The following is a 21830-nucleotide window of genomic DNA, read 5'->3' as shown; positions in this document are numbered from 1 at the left end:
TAGAGAAGCCAGCACAGAGCCATCATGGGGACAGGGGCGCCCTAGTCTAGGCAGCTCTACTTAACACATGGTCTAGCTCTTGGATGGCCCTTCGCCTTCTTGGGAACTGAAGCCCCTGCCGGCCTCCGTGGCCTTTGGGTGGCCATCGATCTCGCCATGCCAGGACAGGACCGCCGCCACCCGCCCCCCAAAGGCGGCACGCGCCCAACAGCTTCTTCAGCTGGGAGAGACAGGATTGGGCCAACAGTCCCAAAGCGGGGTCCAACAGTCGCTTTGGCTATCAGGTCATCTAGCCAGGGGGGTTAGGCTCACCAGCTCTTCACAGCCTGGACCAGCCAGTGGACAGTTATAGTGGGGCCTCCAGGGGGTCTACAGGGCAGAGGCTATGGCTAGTCCCCGAGCCCCCAGCTCGCCCTGGGGCACGAGGGCTCCAGAGCCGCCCCTCCCACCTCGGTGTTCTCCCTTAAGCCCCGTCCGCACTCCATTACTCACCATGTCAAATAGGATTTTAAAAACACTTGAGAAGGCGCAGCCCCCACCACTCGCGGCCTCCTCCGCCCTCCACGCCGCTGCCGTGAGGGATCCCAGGACCCGGCGAGCCGGCCTTGCGCTGAGAGTACTGCAGTCGCCTTCGCCGTCGCTCCCTCCTTGGCCGGGGCTTCCGGGGGTCGGGCCGGAAGCGGACTTCAGCTCCTCGCCAGAACCGCCGCCTGCTGGAGTGTCGGGGAGGAGCCGCCGCCTCCTGTGCAGACTGCACAAGATTCCGGGCCTTAAAGGGATGGGGAGCAGCGTGTGGCGCTGAGACCCCCGGTCCCTGGGGCTGCGGGATCCCCTTCCCGTCAGCACCTGCGGCTAGACCCAGCGCTTGGAGCCTGGTGCAGGCGGCGAGGAAGACCAGACGGGCCCTGGGCCCGGGGACCTGGGACTGCGTGAGACTGGCCCGAGACTCAGCCGAGAGTAGGCAGCCAAAGATAAAGAGGCTGGGCCAGAGGGTCCCGTCCTGGTGCAGCTGGCAGTTCGAGGCCCGGCGACTCAGGAGCAGGTCCCTGAGCCAGTTCCACCCCAGCCCCGGAGGGATTCTCGGGTCCCCTCCCCATGGCTCGCAGACTTCCCTCTGTTTTCCCCTTGTGCTTTCTGGAGGATTTTATCTCTAGCTCTAGAACTGCCTTCCGCTAACTCTCTAGGTTTGCTTTGGGAGATAACTTGTTTTGCTCCATTCCGCATTCCCTTTCCTTGACGCTCATCAATCGGATGTTCTAGACAACTGAATGGAGTTTTGAGTTGGACTTTTGTGTCCCCGCCGGAATGGGGCTTGATCCTAGAGCACTGGGGGTCAGGTGGAGGTGTTACTGTAAAATGAAAGTTGGATAAAAGGAGGACCTCTCGCCAAGGGTCCCAATGAGTGGCACACAGTCAACTATCACGGACAGGTTTCCCCTCAAGGCATGGAAGTATTATGAACAGAGAGTCACCAACAGATAAGAAGCAGAAAGTTGAACGCGGTGCATCACAGGTCTTGTTCAGCCTTGTGTAATCATCCAGAAAGGTGACAATGGATTTGGGCTGACAGTCAGTGGAGACAATCGTTCAGTCTGTGAAAGAAGATGGAGCAGCCATGTGGGCTGGAGTACAGACGGGTGATTGAATCATCAAGGTGAATGGAACTCTGGTGACTCATTCGAACCATTTGGAGGTGGTGAAACTAATCAAATCTGGTTCTTATGTAGCTCTCACTGTTCAGGGACGCCCTCCTGGGTCGCCCCAGATTCCACCTGCTGAATCTGAAGTAGAACCATCAGTCATTGGACATAAGACTCCCATCATGACATCCCCTCACTCACCTGGAACATCTGGAAATATGGAGCAAATCACTAGTCCTGTGCTCATGGAGGAAGAAAGTAATGTGGTGCATAACCAGAAAGTAGAAATTCTGAGAAAAATGTTGCAGAAAGAACAGGAATGGCTACAGTTATTGCAGGAAGATTACAGCCGATCACCTGCCCAAAGATTGCTAAAAGAGATACAAGAAGCCAAGAAACACATTACTGAGCTGAAGAGCAGTTATCCAAAGTCACAAGCTCTGCTCAGGATGGAGCTGTAGTTACTCCCTCCAGGCCTTTAGGTGATGCCTTAACAGGCAGTGAGGCAGAAATGGAACCTGGAGATGGACTGGGCAGGACTGACTGGAGCAGTGGAGACGCATCTCGGCCTAGTAGTGACAATGCAGATAGTCCCAAGAGTGGCATGAAAGAGAGGATTTATCTAGAGGAAAGCCCAGAGAAAAGTTAAGCAATTCAGGACACTGACACACAGTCACTTGTTGGGAGTCCCTCAACCCGTGTTGCACCTCATATAATTGGAGCAGAGGATGATGATTTTGGTACTGAACATGAAAAGATCAATGGGCAGTGCAGCTGTTTCCAGAGCATTGAGTTGCTAAAATCTCGCCCTGCTCACTTGGCTGTTTTCTTACACCATGTAGTTTCACAGTTTGACCCAGCAACATTGCTCTGTTATCCCTATTCAGACCTGTACAAACAGACCAATTCCAAAGAAACTCATCACATCTTTCTTGAGTTTCATCAGTTCTTCCTGTCATCTGCACACCTGAAGGTTTCTGTTCCTGATGAAATATCTGTAGATCTAGAAAAAAAGAGACCCGAACTTATTCCTGGGGATCTACATCTCCACTGTATCCAAACTATGCAAGAAAGAGTCCACCCAGAAGGTCAGAGGCACTTGGAAGATTTTCGGCAGAAACGTAGTATGGGACTGACCTTGGCTGAAAGTGAGCTGACTAAACTTGATGCAGAGCGAGACAAAGACCAAGTAATTTTGGAGAAGGAGAGGGCATGCGCAGAACAGATCATTGCCAAAATTGAAGAAGTGTTGTTGACTGCTCAGGCTGTAGAAGAAGAAAAAGAGTTCCACAATGCAGTATGTTATTCTCCTGTATATGAAGCATTTGGGAGTAAAAGTGAAAGAACCTCGAAATCTGGAGCACAAACGGGGTTGGATTGGATTCCTTCCAAAAATCAAGCAAAGTATGAAGAAAGATAGAGAAGGCAAAGAAAAAGGGAAGCAAAGAGGATTCCCTAGCATCCTAGGACCCCCAAGGAGACCAAGTCATCATGACAATAGTGCAATTGGAAGGGCCATGGAACTACAGAAGCCACTCCACCCTAAACATTTATCCATGCCTTCATCTGTGAGTCTGGAACCCCAGGACTCTGCTAAGGTGTGGCCATGTGGCTTAGAAAATGAAGGAACAGACACTGGATACCTTTCTGCCAATTCCGTGTCCTCTGTGGCTTTAGGGTCCACTCTTTCCCAGGAAGTAGGGAAAGAAAATGATATAGGATCAAAACAAGTTGGAGCAACACCAGCATCTGGAGACTCATTGGATGGCACACCTCATATTCCCAATACCATATTTTGATTTTCCCACCTCCTGCATTAGTCCAAGTGCAGGAGGAGGAGTTTGAAGTAGAAAGGGTGATGGAACATGGGACACCAAAGCCCTCTAGAAAGTTTGACAGTATAGCCTTTGGAGAAAGTCAAAGTGAGGATGAACAATTTGAAAATGACCTAGAGACAGAGCCACCCAACTAGCAGCAGCTTGTTAGTACAGAAGTGTTATTGGGACCCAAACCTTCTGAAATCAAAAGACAGGAAGTGATTAATGAATTGTTCTACACCTAGAGAACTCATGTTCGAACATTGAAGGTTCTTGATCAAGTATTCTATCAGCGAGTATCCAGAGAAGGAATTCTTTCACCTTCAGAACTACAGAAGATTTTTTTCAAACTTGGAAGATATTATTCAACTTCATGTTGGACTGAATGAACAAATGAAGGCTGTTTGAAAGAGGAATGAGACCTCTGATATTGATCACATTGGGGAAGATCTGTTGACCTGGTTCAGTGTACAAGGAGAGGAGAAGTTGAAACATGCTGCTGCTACATTTTGTAGTAATTAACCTTTCGCTCTGGAAATGATCAAGTCTCTTCAGAAAAAGAAATTTCGATTCCAGACATTTGTGCAAGATGCTGAGAATAATCCACTTTGTCCTCAGCTGAAAGATATCATTCCCACCCAAATGCAGAGGCTAACTAAATACCCACTTCTTTTGGATAACATTGCCAAATACACAGAATAGCCAATGGAAAGGGAGAAGGTGAAGAAAGCTGCTGATCACTGTCATCAGATCTTAAATTATGTAAATCAGGCTGTCAAGGAGGTAGAAAACAAATAGCACTTAGAAGATTATCAGCATCACCTTGATGCCTCCAATATGAAGTACCCAAATGTTGAAGAACTCAGGAGTTTGGATTTAACAAAAAAGAAGATGATTCATGAAGGACCATTGGTTTGGAAGGTGAATAGAGACAAAAGTATTGATTTGTACACATTGCTGCTGGAGGACATTCTTGTTTTGTTACAAAAACAGGATGATAGGCTGGTGTTAAGATGTCATAATAAGATTCTGGCATCTTCAGCTGATAGCAAACACACATTTAGCCTGTCATTAAGTTGAATACAGTGTTGGTTCGAAAAGTGGCAACAGAAAACAAAGATTTATTCGTCATCTCCATGTCAGACAACGGAGCCCAATTTATGAATTGGTGGCACAGACAGTCTCTGAAAAGACTGTCTGGCAGGACCTAATCTGAGGAATGGCTTCCTCAGTGAAGGAACGATCCACAAAGCCAATTCCATTACAGTCACCAGCTTTTGAAGGAGACAATGATGAAGAAGAACCACCCAAATTAAAAGTAGAACAGCATGGCATTTCAGTCACTGGTCTACAAAGTCCAGACAGAGATTTGGGATTAGAGTCTCCCTTACTATCATCAAAACCTCAGTCTCATTCACTGAGTATCTGGGAAATCAGAGGCAGATGATCTTTTTGTGACTGAGAGACAGTTTGCAAAGGAACTGCATACAGATGGGACAATAAAGGAAAGTTGAGAAAATTATAACAATCCCAGATCCACACTTGCCTGTCTCAGAAGAATGGTGGGCATTGAATGTACTAAGGAATTTGGGTCTGTTAAAGCAGTTGCTGGTACAGCAGCTTGGTTTGACTGAGAAGAACATTCAGGAAGACTGGGCCACATTTCCCAAGTTACAGGATAACCTTTCAGGGGGTGCAGGCAGATAGTGAAATCCAAAATTCTGAAAACACAAACGCTTATCCTGGTGAATGACAGATGCCCTTTAGAACTGGAACTGGTGACAATGCAGCTTGTTACAGTCCACAGACTTCAACTGAATCTTCTGCTCCACGGGATTCAGTGGTACTGGCATCCCAAGATAGCCTGGCAGGTAACATTTTAGTAAGGGACCACATGATAATGACCCCAAAGATGCCTGCCACAGAGCCAGAAGAGGGTCTTGATGAGAGTGGAGAGCACTTTTTTGATGGCCGTGAAGCACATAGTGATGATAATCCATCAGAAGGTGATGGAGCAGTTAAAAAGGAGGAGAAAGATGTTAATTTATGCATCTCAGGAAACTGATCCTTGATGGCTATTAAACAGTGCAGCAGAGCTCCACAGCTCAGGAGGTTGCTTCCTCATTTACCCTGCAGCCGGTGACAGGCATCCCTTCTATGTACTCCATTCACCATCAGCAGCATTCTCCCCAGAATGCTCATTCTGATGGGGCAGGTTCGCCATTCACCCCAGAATTCCTGGTCCAGAGGCATTGGGGAACTATGGAGGATTCCTGTTTTGAGATCCAGAGCCTCTCCTCTTATACAGATTTCACAAAGCCAGATCATGGAGTACATTCATAAGATAGAGGCTGACCTTGAACACTTAAAGAAAGTGGAGGAAAGTTATACCATTCTTTGCCAAAGACTGGCTGGATCAGCCCTCATAGACAAGCACTCAGATAAAAGTTAAAGCTGAGTGTCCTGGAGGTGACTGCAGGTTGTTGGATTTTGAGCATTTGCCTTGTATCAACCACATCCTGGTTCCAGTGTGGACACAGAGAGAGTGTGGCAGAGAATCTGCCTATGAACCACTTGGGGTTAGCCATGTCCTGAAGTGCCCAGAGCAGGACTAGTTCTTCACAGTCTGGCAGCTGCACTGGTCTGTCAGTGAGGGAATGTCTATTCTCTCACTCTCCTCTCCTCACTGTTGGAAAGTTGTTTTTATTCAGAACAAAACCCAAATGTATGGAGCTTTGGGTGTAGGACATGAAATTGTACTTAGACATAAGAAAAAGAAAATCAGATGTATTGATTTCACTTCATTTCATATTTAAAAGCACATTTTAATTTTTATTTTGCCTTGTTTTATTTTAATTGAGTAGTGAGAGTTCTGGCCCTTTGTATTTAGTACACCCAAGGATCAATTGCTCCTGAAGTGAAAAGGTCAGGATGGGGTATTAGGAGGTTGGGTAGAGAGTATATGAAGCAGAGGGAGGAAAAGCATCCCATATTCACTAGTTGTGTTCCATACCCTCTGCTGTGCAGCAGGCTGATTTTCTGAGGTTCACCCCAAAGGCATGGTGTTCCCTAAGTACAGAAGATGTGAGCTATGTGCTGCCCAGAGGTTAGAGAGTAGTGGACTTCCTCTCACCCTAATGCAAGCACTGCTTCTCTGAAGCTGGGATATACCCCCAATTAACAGGAATCCTCAACATACTAAGTAGCAGGCAAATGGATGTATTCTCTTCTGTTGTCATCTTTTCTAATGAGGGTTGGGATTTGGGAGGGAAAGGAAAGCAAATTTTTTATTTTCTTCACTATACATTTTTTATTCTTGGTATTGTTTCATTTTTATAATTCTACATTAGACTCTGGCATTTGTAAAATCATTCCTGCAGATAAGGCAGGAAGTAAGAACAAATAAATGGAAATGCTTCAGTGGTGGTGGGGGTTGCTAAGGAATGTTTGGAAGGTTATCTAAAATGAATCACTACTGAGTTGAACCATGGCTGTCATAAGCCACGGGTACTGCTGGATTATAAGGCCAGTAAAATATTAGTACCCAGAGGTTTGACTCTAATTTTTTTGTACTGATGGTGCCAAAGGGCTCTTTGAGTCACAAGGAGAGCCAGGGTAGAGTGAGAAAGATGTGGTGGAGAAGGCAGACTGCTCACACAAGCTCCAGCATCACTTCCTCTGATCATCACTGCCACAACTCTGTCAATACTGGGCCATGACTGACCTTAGGAATTGCAGACCAGAATATACACTGGATACTGTAGGCAAAGTGTTGGTAACTGGCTGCTCTAGGATGAATAGCAGTATTGGCAGCACCTAAAGAGGATACATATGTCAGAATTATAACTTGAGAACTCCTTCATTTATATTGACTTTCTGTGGTTTTCTTTGTACATTAGGTAAATGTATTTCTGGAGTACTTTGCCAACTAAAATGAATTCATTTGTCAAAGTTGTAAATTCTGTTAATAAAGAAGGAGTTCACTCATTAAAAAAAAAAACACATGAGAAGCATCATCTATGACATATATCCCCTTTTTGCCCCCTGGCATTCCTTTCTTTTTGAAGTTCAAAGATGTCTTCTATTATGAATTTCTTTTTGTTTAGATAACTTAATACATTTTTAAGAATTAGTTTACTAAAATCAAATTCAAACACAAATTCCTCTTCATCCCTGGATGCCTTTCTTTCTTCTTCCTTTCTGATGGTTCTTTTCTTTTAGTACTTCCAAAATGTTAGGTCATTTCCTCCTGTTCTCCATGTTTCCCAGATGAGTAACCTAATTTCTGTCATCCTCTAAATACACATTTCTCTAGGGCATGCTTTCCTGAATATTTATTTGATTTAAGCTTTGTTTATAGCACCTCATTTTTCATTTTTAACTTTGAAAAAATGATTTTGGTGGTTTAATTGAATTGTTTCTACATAACCTATGAAAATAGCAGTTTTAAAATAAGTAAATGTCAATTTGTGGATAGATTTATGTTAAGTGATTAAATGTCTTTGAAATTGGTACAGGCTCAAGGTTAACCAAGGAAGTCTAGCAAAAAGATCTCAGCTACTGAATCCATCACTATAGAGCTGAGCACAATTTCCCAAGCACACTGATGATTCTGAGAGTACTTGATCTACCCATGGTCCTGGGTCGTTTTGGAGTGTGCAACATGATAGGCAGAGATTCCCCGATTCTGAAACTTATCTGGCTCTGGAGCAAAAGAAATATCAAGGCATCCGTATTTAGATCTCTATTGTTTCAGAAGAAATTACCACAAATTTAGTGGCATAACATAATACCTCTTTACTAACATATAATTCTCAGCATGACTGGATTCTCTGCCTGGGTATCACAAATCTGAATTCAAAGTGTTGGCCCCGTGAAGCCCTTATCTGTACGTTCTAGAGTAAAATATGCATCCAAGATCATTGAGGTTGCTAGAAAGTTTTTTCTTATTATGACAAGATGTTGAGGGCCACAGCCGAGTCGGGATGATGCATGGCATTTTTGCCAGAAGTAGTGGTTGAGAGGTGATGCCAGCGAGTTCTCACGGAGTTCCCGTTGAGTTCCAGTTGAGCTCTCTCCCGCAGAGTTCCCATTTGTTGGGGAAGTGCTGGAGGAGGGATATTTCCGGCTTCTGGTTGCTGGACGAGCCCCGTGGTGTTCGGGAGAAATTCCCGAGGAGTGTGTGTGGAGTGTGCTGGTGGAGTTCATAAATAAAGTTTGTTCCTGCTTCAGTGGCTCATAATTTGTGCCCAGCCAGACTGCGGCAACAAGAGTGGGATTCTGCTTCTTTGTTCACTTTCAGTCATGGTCCAATTTCAGTATCTGAAACCTATGTGCCCCCCCACCCCCACATTTCTTCTCCTGTGTTCTATCTTCAAGCCAGCAATGGGTTATCAAATCATATTTCCTTCAAATCTCTCTGACTTTTTCTTGTGCTGTTCATGTCTCTTCTGTCATAGGACACAGATTTGACTTTCTGCTTAAAATATGAAAAATCATCCCTATTCAAACAATAATGTCCAAAGTCCTCACCATGGTGAAAACACTGGATACCCCCTTTCCCTCAGAGCTTCCCTCTTACCTCATTCTTACTCTTCTCTCTCCTGATCAGTTTACCCCTCTGCTCTGTCTTAAACATGTCATGGTCTCACCTCAGTTTCCTTATACTTGATGTTTTTCTGTTCTTGGATTTTTGGCTTGGACATTTACATGACCCAGGCTTGATTTCCTTCTGCTCTGCTAGACAGATGTCATGACCATAAGAACTTCACAGAATGTCTTACTAAAACCAAAACAGAACCATACCCACCTCCTTATTTTTCATTCTTCATTCCCCTTTCTACTTTTTTCCTTTTTCTTTTAATAGAAATTATATTTCTTTTATTTAATAGAAATTATATATATTATATATATGACAAATACATTACAATTTTTATTACACATATAAACACATTTTTCATATCTCTGATTATATACACAGTATATTCACAACAATTAGTGTTGTCATACCTGCATGTTGGATAATAACAATCATCACATTCCACCACCATTAATAACCCCATGCCCACTCCCTTCCCCTCCAAACCCTCTGTCCTATCTAGAGTTTGTCTATTCCTTCCATGCTCCTTCTCCCTATCCCACTATGAATTAGCCTCCTTATATCAAAGAAAACATTTAGCATTTGTTTTGGGGGGGATTGGCTAACTTCACTTAGCATTATCGTCTCTAACTCCATCCATTTACCTTCAAATGCCATGATTTTATTCTCTTTTATCGCTGAGTAGTTTTCCATTGTGTATATATGCCACATTTTTATTATCCACTCATCTATTGAAGGGCATCTAGGTTTGTTCCATAGTTTAGCTATTGTGAATTGTGCTGGTATAAACATACCCACTTTCCTATTTTTCACTTTTCATTCTCCTTCCCACTTTATTCTATTTTTAGTAATTATTTTGAAATTTTTTATTCTAGGAAGAATTCTAGAGGGAGTATATTTTTGGTATAATTTTATTAACTAAACTTTTCAATTAACTTGGATTTTACCATTTTACACTCCTGGTTTGTTTCAGTTTCATTATTCACAGCAGCAAAGGAGGGGCATTGTTTTGTAATAGTCATCATGATTCCATCATCTCCAATAATTTATGGCAATCTCTCAGCTGTCCCTTGTTTTTCATGATCTTGACCTTTCAATGAGTACTATTAGCTAATTGTAGAGTGCTGTATGTAGTATCTGGGGGATAAGGAGTATAGAAGTGAAATGGTCTTTTTATCACAGCACATGGGGAGGAGGTATCACTGAAGAAATTAACCACAACTACTTGGTCAAGTATGGGACAATGGTCAGCATCTCACAGGGGGGTTATTCCTGCCAAGGAGAGTGTAAGCCACAAGAAAAATTAAAGTCTAGAATATTAGTGAAGAACAAAATACCAAGAGTCAGAAATATATTTTTAAAAGCAAAACCTCTGATAGATTTAATCCACATGGGTGCTGGAGCTAGACTAAAGAAGATACTCCAGTGGCTTATTGAAGGGAGTACATAAAAGGCAGGGATAAGATTTTAAGGTCATAGTTTTGCATCATGATGTTTTGCAGTCAGCAGGTTGATTGGCATCTTGGCAGAACACCCCCTTCTCAGAGGGGCTGTGTAGGTACAGTAGGTCACCCCATCTCCAGTGCTGTGTGGGACCTTTGGCAGAGCTTGAATAGGGCTCACAAAAAGTCAAAGCTGTCAACTAAAGAAAATGTTCACTTTCCCTCTTCTAATGTTGTATTGTCTTGCATTGTTTGTGGTCCTTTCTTTCCTTTTCTTTTTATTTTGCATGTTTCTTTCCAGCTCTGTTATATGTTGTGTTATTGTTTTTACCCTATAGATTTATAATGGTTTTGTATATTTCTGAAATATCTCCTATGTGGGGAAAAACAATGTTAACTGTTCCCAATATCAACAATACATCAACTATGAGCAAATTTTCATTATTAAAAATTTATAGTTAGTCTCTATGTCTAGAGATGTTGTATTCAATTATTATTTAAAATATAGTCATAAGTTTTATAAAAGGCATACTGTTTCTGGTGATGTTTAGAGAACTGAAGGTCGGGAGTAGGACATTATGTTAAGGGGAAAAGGTGTGAGGGTATGGGGTTAATCTATCTTAGCAACTTTGGAGAAAAACTCTAATGAATAGACAGGAGATAGTTTATGAAAGAATGCATAAAATCAAACTCCTATATGTATTTAGAAAATTATCCAAAGTAAAAATAGTGTAAATTAGGATGTTGAAAGTGGGAGAGAGGGTGGAAGAAAAAAATATAAAGGAAAGAAACAGAGAGAAAAAAGAGAGAGGGAGAAAGAAAATAAGAGAAAAAAAGGGAGGAGGGAGGCATATGCAATTCCTCTATATTATATTATTCTGGTATTTCAGTTCTTAAAGTCCTATTTCATGCAAAGTTCTTGGTTTCACATATATTGGGGTTGTGAAGATCAGAGGGGGAAAGGTAGAGGAAAATAGATGAGAAAACAAAAGAAAAAAAGCAAAAGAAAAAAGTCTCTTTGAATTTTGTTTTCTTTTCTTCCAGTAGGTGGTGTTGTCTATTCCAAGCTTGAGTCTCTGCCCTCAGGGTGGTGGAGGTAACAAGTGTGAGAGGGCCTGAGCTTCTGCCTGGAGCCTTCCTGCTCTTAGTCTCTCTGAGTCGGAAACCAGGTGCCTGTACAATTGTAGCTCCGCATTGATAGCCATGTCCCCCCCAAAAGATTGTGAGAAAAGTTTTGAGTTATCACAGCAGGGGTGAGAAAGATGGCAACTGGGTACCTGATCAGACTATGCTAGTAACTATGCCCACCTATAGATGGTGAGTAAGGTTTTCCAAGATGGATTCCATCTGTTTCTCAAGTCGGGTGTTTGGTGAAGTTGGGGGGGGGGTGCAGGGATGACCTTGTACTGTGGCCAGAGCTCAGTCTGGTGACTGGTAAGCAAAGTTTTTGTGTCACCACACTCAGCTCTGCACTTGCTCTGTGCCGCAGCACTCAGCTCCACAGCGCTCAGCTCCACCACTTGCTCTCGCTGGTGTAAACCTTTAGACCTGCTTCTCCATCAGAGAGCAGCACTCCATCCAACCCCAACTGTTCTTCAAGATCTACATGTGCTGACTCTATTTCTTCCAATCTCCCATTGCCTCTTGCCAGAACCTCCTAGTTTGGCCACAATGGTCATGACAGAGGGTGTCAGGAGTCAAAGGCTTCAGAGTGCCTAAAACTGACTTCATCTCAGACATCTGGTAATGGCTCTTTGGTGTGGTAGTAGAATTTTGTTCATGTTGCCCTTGTGGCTCAATAATATCTTAGGTCTCTAGAGGTCACCCCAAAATTGCTGTGCTTTGGCCAACTGACCCTGGCCCTACACAAATCCCTTCTCCCATAGTCCTTCCCTCTACTCAAACAGCACTGCTTTGTCATGTTTTTACCCAGGAGAGCAAAGTAAGAACTGATGGTGATTGACCCATTGTAATATGAAGAATCCCTGGGGCTGAGGACCACTGCACTGGACAGGCAGAATTTCCTCAAGTGCTACAGGGGTCACAGAGGCCTGGACACTATGCTAGAGGCCACAGGACAGTTCATGTGCCTAGTGAAACTGGTGGTGAGGTACACCTCTTCACAGCCTACATTGTCCTATGCTCTCCCTGGTTTCATCTCCTGCAGTCCTCACCTGCTCCCTATACCTTTTATAGTCTATTTACTTGTCAGGTGCTTCCACTGTTTGAGACTTGGGTGCACATTCATGTAAATATTTCACCCAGTTTCCACCAGGGGCACATTTCTGTCTGCCACCCTTGCATTCTGCACTGTTCCACCCCAAGTGTGGAGAGGGTTCTTAGCCCATGGTCTTGAAGTCTCCATGCTACCTTTCAAAGCTGCAACCAGGTGCTAGGAAGTGACTTTTCCAGACAAGGTCCATCCTTTATGCATTTGGCTGTAAGCCACAGTCTCCATGAACCCATTGGTGGGGTCTGCTTCCACTCCAGTATGTGCAGCTAACTAGGTAACACTGCCCTCTGCAGCTCCTCTCGTCTTCAGCTGCATTCTGCAGGTTTGCAGACAATTGGACAAGTCTTCACACTCTCTGAATATTCCATGAACCACCACTACCTTAACAGGGTCTCAGGCCCCTGTTTTGCTAGTCCCTTGCCTTCTACTGATGCTTCCTGGATGCCCTCCCTGATGCAGGAATACACACTATGTGCTGTATCTGGAAGCACTCAACTGGCACTTAGAGTGCCTAAGAGTAACCAGAGAGTGGAAGATGAGAGGAATGCTCAACCAGGGTGGTACCACATCCTGTCACCTGACACATCTCATGCCTCTCCATATATTGTCTGTGGGCTGCGACTGGTTCAGGGAATGGCATGAAATGAGGACACATGTATCAGAGGATGGCATCTGACATCTGTTCCAGGGAAGGCCTGGCAATGCCAAGACCTTCTCTATAAGACTTGGTGGAGTGAGTCATGTCAGGTGTCACTTTTAAACTCCTCTTTCTTCCTCCTGCATAATGGATTGGCACAAATTCCTTCCCTCTGGTTGGTGAAAAAAATTTTCCTAATGTATAGTGGTAAACAGTGCTGAACTCCAGTCTCTTTCACACTGGCATGGGGTTTTTGGGTCTTCCTGTGTAGACAGACCAGCATATCCAGAAGCCCCACAGTTCCTAAGCTAGGAAAATCAATATGAGTCAGTTGCATTTTAGAGGAAGATAGTATGATCTCCTCAACATTAGCCACTTGGGGGAAATGTTTGCTTCAACTTTTTTCTAGTCTTATTTAATGTCTGGGACACCTGTGGAGTGTGATAAGGCTAAGTTAAAGCCTCTAACTGGAATTTTTTTTTTCTAAATCTGGGTAATGAGATAAGGGCTGGCTAGAACCATCCTGTAAGGTCTGAGAACTTCAGGGTTACTCCATAAGCCCACCCTATGTTTGCTCCTGGAGTGTGATCTTCTGATTTACCTATCTGAATTTCTTTTCCCAATTTCCCTTGTGGAAAATTATGAGGGCCCTAGTCCTATGGGTGTTTGGATGGGTTGTACAAGTCTTGCTTCAGCTCCCATCCAGCATGGGCCCCCTCAGGTTCCTTCTTCCAGGCTCAACCATATTATCCCAGTGGCTTGACACCTGTTGGAGTTGCAGTAGTGGGGGGCTGGTAAATAGATAATTTTTCTGCAAGATAGGCATAGGCTGTAGAATGTCTTCACCAAAGAATCTGGTATGTTTTTCCACAGGGAGTGTGTATGCTTACCTTCCCTGCTTGTTGGCAAGTATATTGGGCCTTTGGATGTGTGTTTAGAATTCTGATTGACTAAATACCTGGCACCTGACCTTGCTGCCACTCTTAACTGGTCTTCTGGCTTGTAGGATGCCCTTGTTCAGCCTAGCATCAAAATCTGATGCACTGCACTTCCCTGTCTTTATGCCCTATTTCTCTGCCTCCAGTCCAATCCAGTTACTATAAAAATTTAGTGTCTTGTGGATACACCCAAAGTTGGTTTTAATTCTTTTTATTATATAATTCATGAGTTACAGGGTGATAATTTAATACATGTATACATTTTGTAATTATCAAATGCATTTTCTTAGTATTTACATTTCTCAAAATACTATAAAATATTTCTTAATAGTCCATATTAAATCAAGTTGTGATATTTGAATACATGTATATATGTGATGATTGAATCACAGTAATTAACAATTTCTTCCCTTAATAAAGTATAAATCCTTAAAAACTAATGGGTCAAAAAAATGTTGCATGGGAAAAGGTACATATGTAGACACCAATGAAAATACTACATATCAAAGCATATATTATTCAGGAACAACTGCTGAAATGAAAGATTAGAGATAAAAATATATCTCAAAGTTTTAAAGAATTGCACCTCAAGAATCTAGAAAAATATCTGAGTACATGTTAATCTAGTCAAAGGAAGATAATATTAAATATTAGAATAGAAAAAATGAAACAAAGTATAAACATACAAAATCAATTAGGCAAAGAGTTTTTTTAACAGAATGACACAATTCACAAATTCATAGCTGGATTTGCTTGGAGAAAAGTGAAATCTCATGACTAAAGTCACAAGTGAGAAAACATACAATGTATGCCACAAAACAGAACAATTACAACAAATACCCTGATAATCTTTGAAAGAATAGTCAAAGCATTCTTTGACTTTAGTAGTACAAAAAGAAATCATATATATGAATACCCAAGGATTTAGCAAGCAAAGGAAAAAGGAAATAAGCAATAATAAGTGTGTTGGTGAGTTTTCCATCACTGTGACAAAATACTTGAGTAAAGCTGCTTTAAAAAAGGAGAAATTTCTTTTGGCTTGGCCCTGTTGCTATTGGCATAGGGCCTAGGGCAGCATGGTATCACATGGAAGTATCACCTAACAGAGGAAGCCTGTACACTAAAGAGTTACCAGAAAGCAAAGAGAAAGAGGCAGGTGTTGGGGGTATCCTAATATCCTCTCCAAGGGGAAGGCTCCAGTAAACTAATTTTGTCTCACTAGGCCACTCCCTCAAAGATACCATAACCTCACAGTAGTGCTGCATGCTAGGAATTACAACTTTAACACATGGAATTGTGGAAACATTTCAGATTTGAACTATAACAAGTATCAATATCAAGCAGTAGAGTAAAACAGATTAAGTCTGGAACATGTGGAGAAAGACTAAAACCCAGACAGCAAATATAGGCAAATAAGAGGCTAGGCCATTCAGCATAGCAGTCACAAATACTTCAGTAATTGTGGGACATGAACCAGAAATAGTTGTCTTTGAAAAAATACCACTTCACATGGAGTATCAGAATGGCCTTCGAAGATTGGCACAAATATGAGGAAGTTAACAAAAGCAGAAAAAAAAAAAACAAGAGTGGAACAATAATATGCAATACTACATTTCAATAAATAATATAGCTACAGAGAACAGGAAAATTTTCTAGTAACCCAGTCAACCAAGATCAAATGCTTAAGGAATATAAAGTCTTAATAGAACAAAAATAAGATTGGGATTTGAACCATTATTCAAACCTCCTTTAATGTACATTTATAGACTAGATAGATTCATTGCTGATTACTATCACATATTTTAAAACAACTAAACCTAATTCCCCCAAACACTTACAAAACTTGAAAAGAAAAAAAAACCCTCAACTCAGTCGATGAAAACATCTTTACACTGATGCAATGACCAAAGTTATACCAGGAAAAGGGGAGTTTATATCATATACCTGATGAAAACTGATGCAAAAACCATGAACAATAAATTAATAAAAGGAGCTTAAGAACATGTTTACAAAATTATATACCATTTTTTATATACCTATTTTTTCTAAAATTCTAGGACAGTTCAACATGCAAAATTAAGAAATCTATAAAAGAGGGAATTGCAAATATGCATACTAATGTCAATTGATGCAGAAGAGTATCTGAGAGAATTCAATACTGTTGCCAAAACAATGCTAATATCAAATCAGCCCAAACCACATGAACCACTTTAATCACCAAATATTCCTTTACACCCTCAAACTCACCCTAAGCCCTTACCTCTCATTTGTCTTTTCTTGTCACTTGTAGATGGACACAATACATTTATTTATTTATTTATTTATTTATTTAATGTGGTGTCAATCTGCTTTAAGAAAACAATCTGTTACGACCTCCATGAAAATCTATTTTTGATGAAGGTTGGAAGTTTTTTCCCTTGACCCCCAGTCCACCAAGGATGGCAGGTGACTTCTGTATCCTCTCAAATTGCTTCAGATTTTCAAAGCCTGTAGCTGAGAGGACATTTGCTCAGCCACCTTGGAGTGGCATACTAAGGATCCAGGAGCATTTCCCAAGCTCAGCTGTGTGGACAGGTCAGAATGGGACTGTTCCTTCACACACAGTAGAAGGAAGCTATTCCATATAATGTTCCCTGCACACAGGCCAACCAGAGTTATGAGGGTCACCATTCTTGTAGTCATTTCCTCAGGCCATCTCAACAAACATCCACCAGCAAGGATTTGGAACACTGAATTATTGTGGACAGACAAAGTGCCTGAAACTGTGCTGGAAACACAGGGAATTCAAGCATCCCAAGTTGGCAGACAGGGCAGTGCTTGTTCATCAAATAGAGGTGTGGATGGCAAACAGTGGTAGCAAGTGGAGACAAATGTAGTAGAGGAAGGAAAGGAAATAAATGGATGGCTGGCATGTGTATTACCAGGTTTTGGGAGTGGGATACTGGTAAAGGCGTAGTTGTTGGTGCAAGGGAAGGGACATAGAAAAAAAGGCAATATGTAGGAACAAGCTAGATCCAGGATGCATTTCCTATGCTTGTGAGTTCTCAAGGGAACTCCCTCCCCAACCTGTTTTCCTAATCCCTAGCAACTGACCTCAAATTATTCAAGACTAATGAAATTTTATGACCTAAATTTTATGATCTAAGCACTAAAACATCACCAATATTAGAATCCCAACACCACCTTTTTCATTGAGAAAATCATAGTCCCAAAATGTATGGTCTAATCCTAATTTAACCAAGAACATACCTGAAACTCAAATTCATTACCATCCTAACCACCACAAACACTTACCTTCACCCTAATCTCTAGAAAGAATAGTCTAATCAGAGACCTGATGGGAGGGTCAGCAGCTTAGGGAAACTGGAGTTCTCTGGTGGCCCAGGCTTCCTGCACCCTGATGGTGAGTGACCCCATCCAAAAGCCCCACATATCCAGGAGAACCCTGTCAATGCTTCCCAGCCTGAGCCATGGTAGACAGAACTAGTACTACTGTTGTAAGGGACAGAGGAGGCAGAGCACTGAAGATAGCAGGAAAGAGTTTTATTTGCCTGCAGCCAGGTTCAGAGTGTAAAGCTTTTGCTGTAATTGATTAATCCCCTGAACCCCGGTTCTTTTCAGAACTTTATTCCCAGCATGTAAGGGAAGAGGCTCAGAAGTTCACACCCTGCAGAAGTTCACATAAAAGCAACTTTTTCTTTCACTGTTCTGGGAAAGTTAACACATTTAGGACAGTACTTGAGAAGGGAAAAACTTCTTCTCCCCTTTCTTTTCTCCCCATGCCACCTGTTACCATTGAGCCCAATAGGTAATTTCCTCTTATCATAGAAATGTAAACACTTATGTGAAGCTGCAGCTCAAGGTCAGAGCCCTTGTTAAAAAAAAAAAATTTTGTATCACATTTTTCACTTGTAAACACACTTTTACAAACTACTATACTGGATAAATGTTTGTGAAAAACTAGAAAAAGGTGTGTTCAGCACCTGGAGTGCTGATCTCTTCCAGACCAGTGGCCAAGTAAATTACAGCAACATCCTAATGTCAATTGATGCAGAAGAGTATCTGAGAGAATTCAATACTGTTGCCAAAACAATGCTAATATACCTGGAGTGCTGATCTCTTCCAGACCAGTGGCCAAGTAAATTACAGCAACAGAAAAATGGGAAGTTTAACTGTATTAAACTGTTTTGTAGAGACTCTTTTGCTAATAGTCCTAAAATAAATTATGGTGAAAATTTCTGAAGAAACTTAATTAAGATTTTCTTGGATAAAAGGGTGCAACTACACTTCCTTCCCTCACCTCTCTGAGCCTCATCCACAACCCATAGTAACCACTCTGTGGCCTTCCTAGGCACCACCACTAAGTCCTCAGGCAATGCCTCCTAAGCTGAATTTCACTGGACATTCTTGATCCGGTTCAAAAATCCCCTGTGCTGACAAGCTACATCTCATCACATAGACTTCCCAAATGTCCCACCATATGGCCCCACTACTGACACACAGGTGCAATCATAGGTACACAGTCAACCAGCTACCCGAGTTGTGAGTTCCTGCGGCCTTATAAGTCACTTCCTGGTAGTGTGTTAGGGCTTCTGCTGCTTCTGTCCCTATCTTTGCTGCCCTCTTGGAAGGTGGAGCCACCACCCTCTCAATGCTGTCCCAGTTATGCTTGGCCTTGCCATAGTGGTCCCCTGGCTTCCATAGCTATGAATTGTTTCCCCTGGAGCCCCAGCCTGGAGCAGCAAGGGGAGCCAAAGGTAGTAAAGCCCACTGTGCAGGGATGATGTGTAGGTGGGTACCCTGACTGGAGAGGTGTTAGGGGACCACTCAGTGGGGTAGTGCATGAGGAAGGGGGAGGAAAAAGATTAGGTGGGGGATTTGGGTGGATAATCTGGTGGGGGTGGTGGCCCTGGACCAAATGAGAGAGGGGTGTAGTAAGAAAAGCACAGCATGGGGATTATAGATAAATTTACTTATATTATTAATGTGTAAAGGTATTGTATATCTTGTAAATATGAGGAAGCAGAGATGAATTCTATATATACTATATTCTCTATATATATGCAAATTTACACTGAAAATTGAACATTTAAGTTAAAATGCACATTAATTTTATATTCTTGTTGCATTGGGTTTAAATATAGTGGTATGAAAAGGAAAATACCAAATTTTGTAATGGCCTAGGGTTAGGGTTAGAGAATTAAGATATGGGGACATATGTATATTCATAACAATGTGTTTGAACTTATTTGTGAAAACACAGAAACTTATAAGATCTGAAACAGAAACAAGTAAATTGTGAGTCCTATGAATATATGTTTGTAATTATGGGATCACTTGGATGAAATCTATATATGAAATATTGTGATATGCATTCAAATTTAATATTAAAATTAAAATAAATGTCATAAGTCCTTAAATTTATATTCTTGGATATGTAAGCAAGTCTCATTATATTTATATAAAAATTATAAAAAACATAATATAAATATACTACTACATTATGGTTAAAATTAGAGAATTAAAATTAATATGGAAAAATGTGAATATTCATAAGAATGTATTTGTTACTATTGCTCATAGTATAGTTTAAAATCTGGAATCGCGATACCACCAATTTCACTCTTCCTGCTTAGAGTTACTTTAGCTATTCTGGGTCTCTTATTTTTCCAGATGAATTTCATGATTGCTTTTTTTATTTTTGCAAGGAATGTCATTGGGATTTTGATGGGAATTGCATTGAATCTGTAAAGTGCTTTTGATTATATGTCCATCTTAATAATATTAATTCTACCAATCCATGAGCAAGGTAAATCCTTCCATCTTCTAAGGTATTCTTCTATTTCTTTCTTCAGGGTTCTGTAGTTTTCATTGTATAGATCTTTCACCTCTTTTGTTAGGTTGATTCCCAGGTTGGTTTTTTTTTTTTTTTTTTTTTTGAGGATATTGTGAATGGAGTAGTTGTCCTCATTTCCATTTCAGAGAATTTGTCACTGATATACAGGAATGCCTTTGATTTATTGGTATTGATTTTATATCCTGCCACTTTGCTAAATTTATTTGCTAGTTCTATAAGTTTCTTGGTTGAATTTTTTGGGTCTGCTAGGTATAAGATCATGTCATCAGCAAATAGTGCTAGTTTAAGTTCTTCTTTTCCTATATTTATGTCTTTAATTTCTTTTGTCTGTCTAATTGCTCTGGCTAGTGTTTCAAGAACTATGTTGAATAGAAATGGTGAGAGAGGGCATCCCTGTCTTGTTCCAGATTTTAAAATGGAACCACCATTTGACCCAGCTATTCCCCTTCTTGGACTATACCCAAAAGACCTAAAAAGAGCATACTACCGGGACACAGCCACATCATGTGTTTATAGCAGCACAATTCACAATAGCTAGAGTGTGGAACCAACCTAGATGCCCTTCAATAGATGAATGGATTAAAAATGTGGCATTTATACACAATAGAATATTACTCAGCACTAAAAGATAACAAGATGATGGCATTTGCAGGCAAATGGATGGCATTGGAGCAGATTATGCTGAATGAAGTTAGCCAATCCCTAAAAAACAAATGCCGAATGTCTTCTCTGATATAAGGGGGGGTGACTCAAAATGGGATAGGGAAGAAGAGCATGAGAAGAAAACTACCACTAAACAGGGAAGAGAGGTGGGAGGAAAAAAGAGGGAGAAGGGGAGTTTCACTGAAGATGGAAGGAGAACCTCATTATTATACAGAATACATATATGATGTTATAATGAGAAAAAGAAAAAAAAGTGTGTCACATTAGATTGGATAGAGAGAAAGGATGGGAGAGGAGGGGAGGAGTAAGGAGGATAGGAAGGGCAGCAGAATAGAATTGACAATATGATTGATGTATGTACATTACATGTATGTATTATATGTCAAAATTCATTCTGCTGTCATGTATGACTAAAAAATATAAAGAAAGAAATAAAAAAATTTAAAAAAAGAATGTATTTGTTACATCATACATAAAAATATAATGGTTCTGACACAGTAAAAAATGAAGTGTGGGTTTTATAAATAAATATTCTGAAAATATGTGCATAGATGAATGAATTGTATATTAATATATTGTGATAAGTATGCAAACCTAACATTGAAAATAGAAAACAGAAGTCAAAATACACTTTACAATTCACATTCATGTGCATTTATTTAAGTCACATTAGGTTTGAATATAAAGGTATGAAAAGGGTAATATCAAATTTTGTTTTTGGCTAGGGTAAAGTTATATTATTAAGATTAATATAGGAAAATATCAATATACTTAAGAAAGTACTTATGAAATATGTGAAGACATATATATGTATATATGTACAAGATCTAAAACAGAGATAATTAAAATGTTTACCATATATATATATATATATATGATTGCATGACTCATAAATATGATATATTATGATATGTATCAAATTTAACATTGACTAGTAAAGCAAAAGTCAAAATACAATTTAAAATTTATATTTGTGTACATGAATTTAAGTCACAGTAAGTTTA

The 21830-nt window shown here is 41.0% G+C and overlaps 1 pseudogene; it reads left to right on the top strand.

Moving 5' to 3' along the window:
* Positions 1-1398: 1398 nt before the first annotated feature.
* Positions 1399-5909, top strand: LOC144251768 (rho guanine nucleotide exchange factor 12 pseudogene; annotated as a pseudogene).
* The last annotated feature ends 15921 nt before the right edge of the window (positions 5910-21830 follow it).

This window comes from Urocitellus parryii, unplaced genomic scaffold (genome assembly GCF_045843805.1).
Source record: "Urocitellus parryii isolate mUroPar1 unplaced genomic scaffold, mUroPar1.hap1 Scaffold_203, whole genome shotgun sequence".
Taxonomy (NCBI): domain Eukaryota; kingdom Metazoa; phylum Chordata; class Mammalia; order Rodentia; family Sciuridae; genus Urocitellus; species Urocitellus parryii.
The sequence above is the reverse complement of the archived record's forward strand: the minus strand, read 5'-3'. Positions and strand labels throughout refer to the sequence as shown.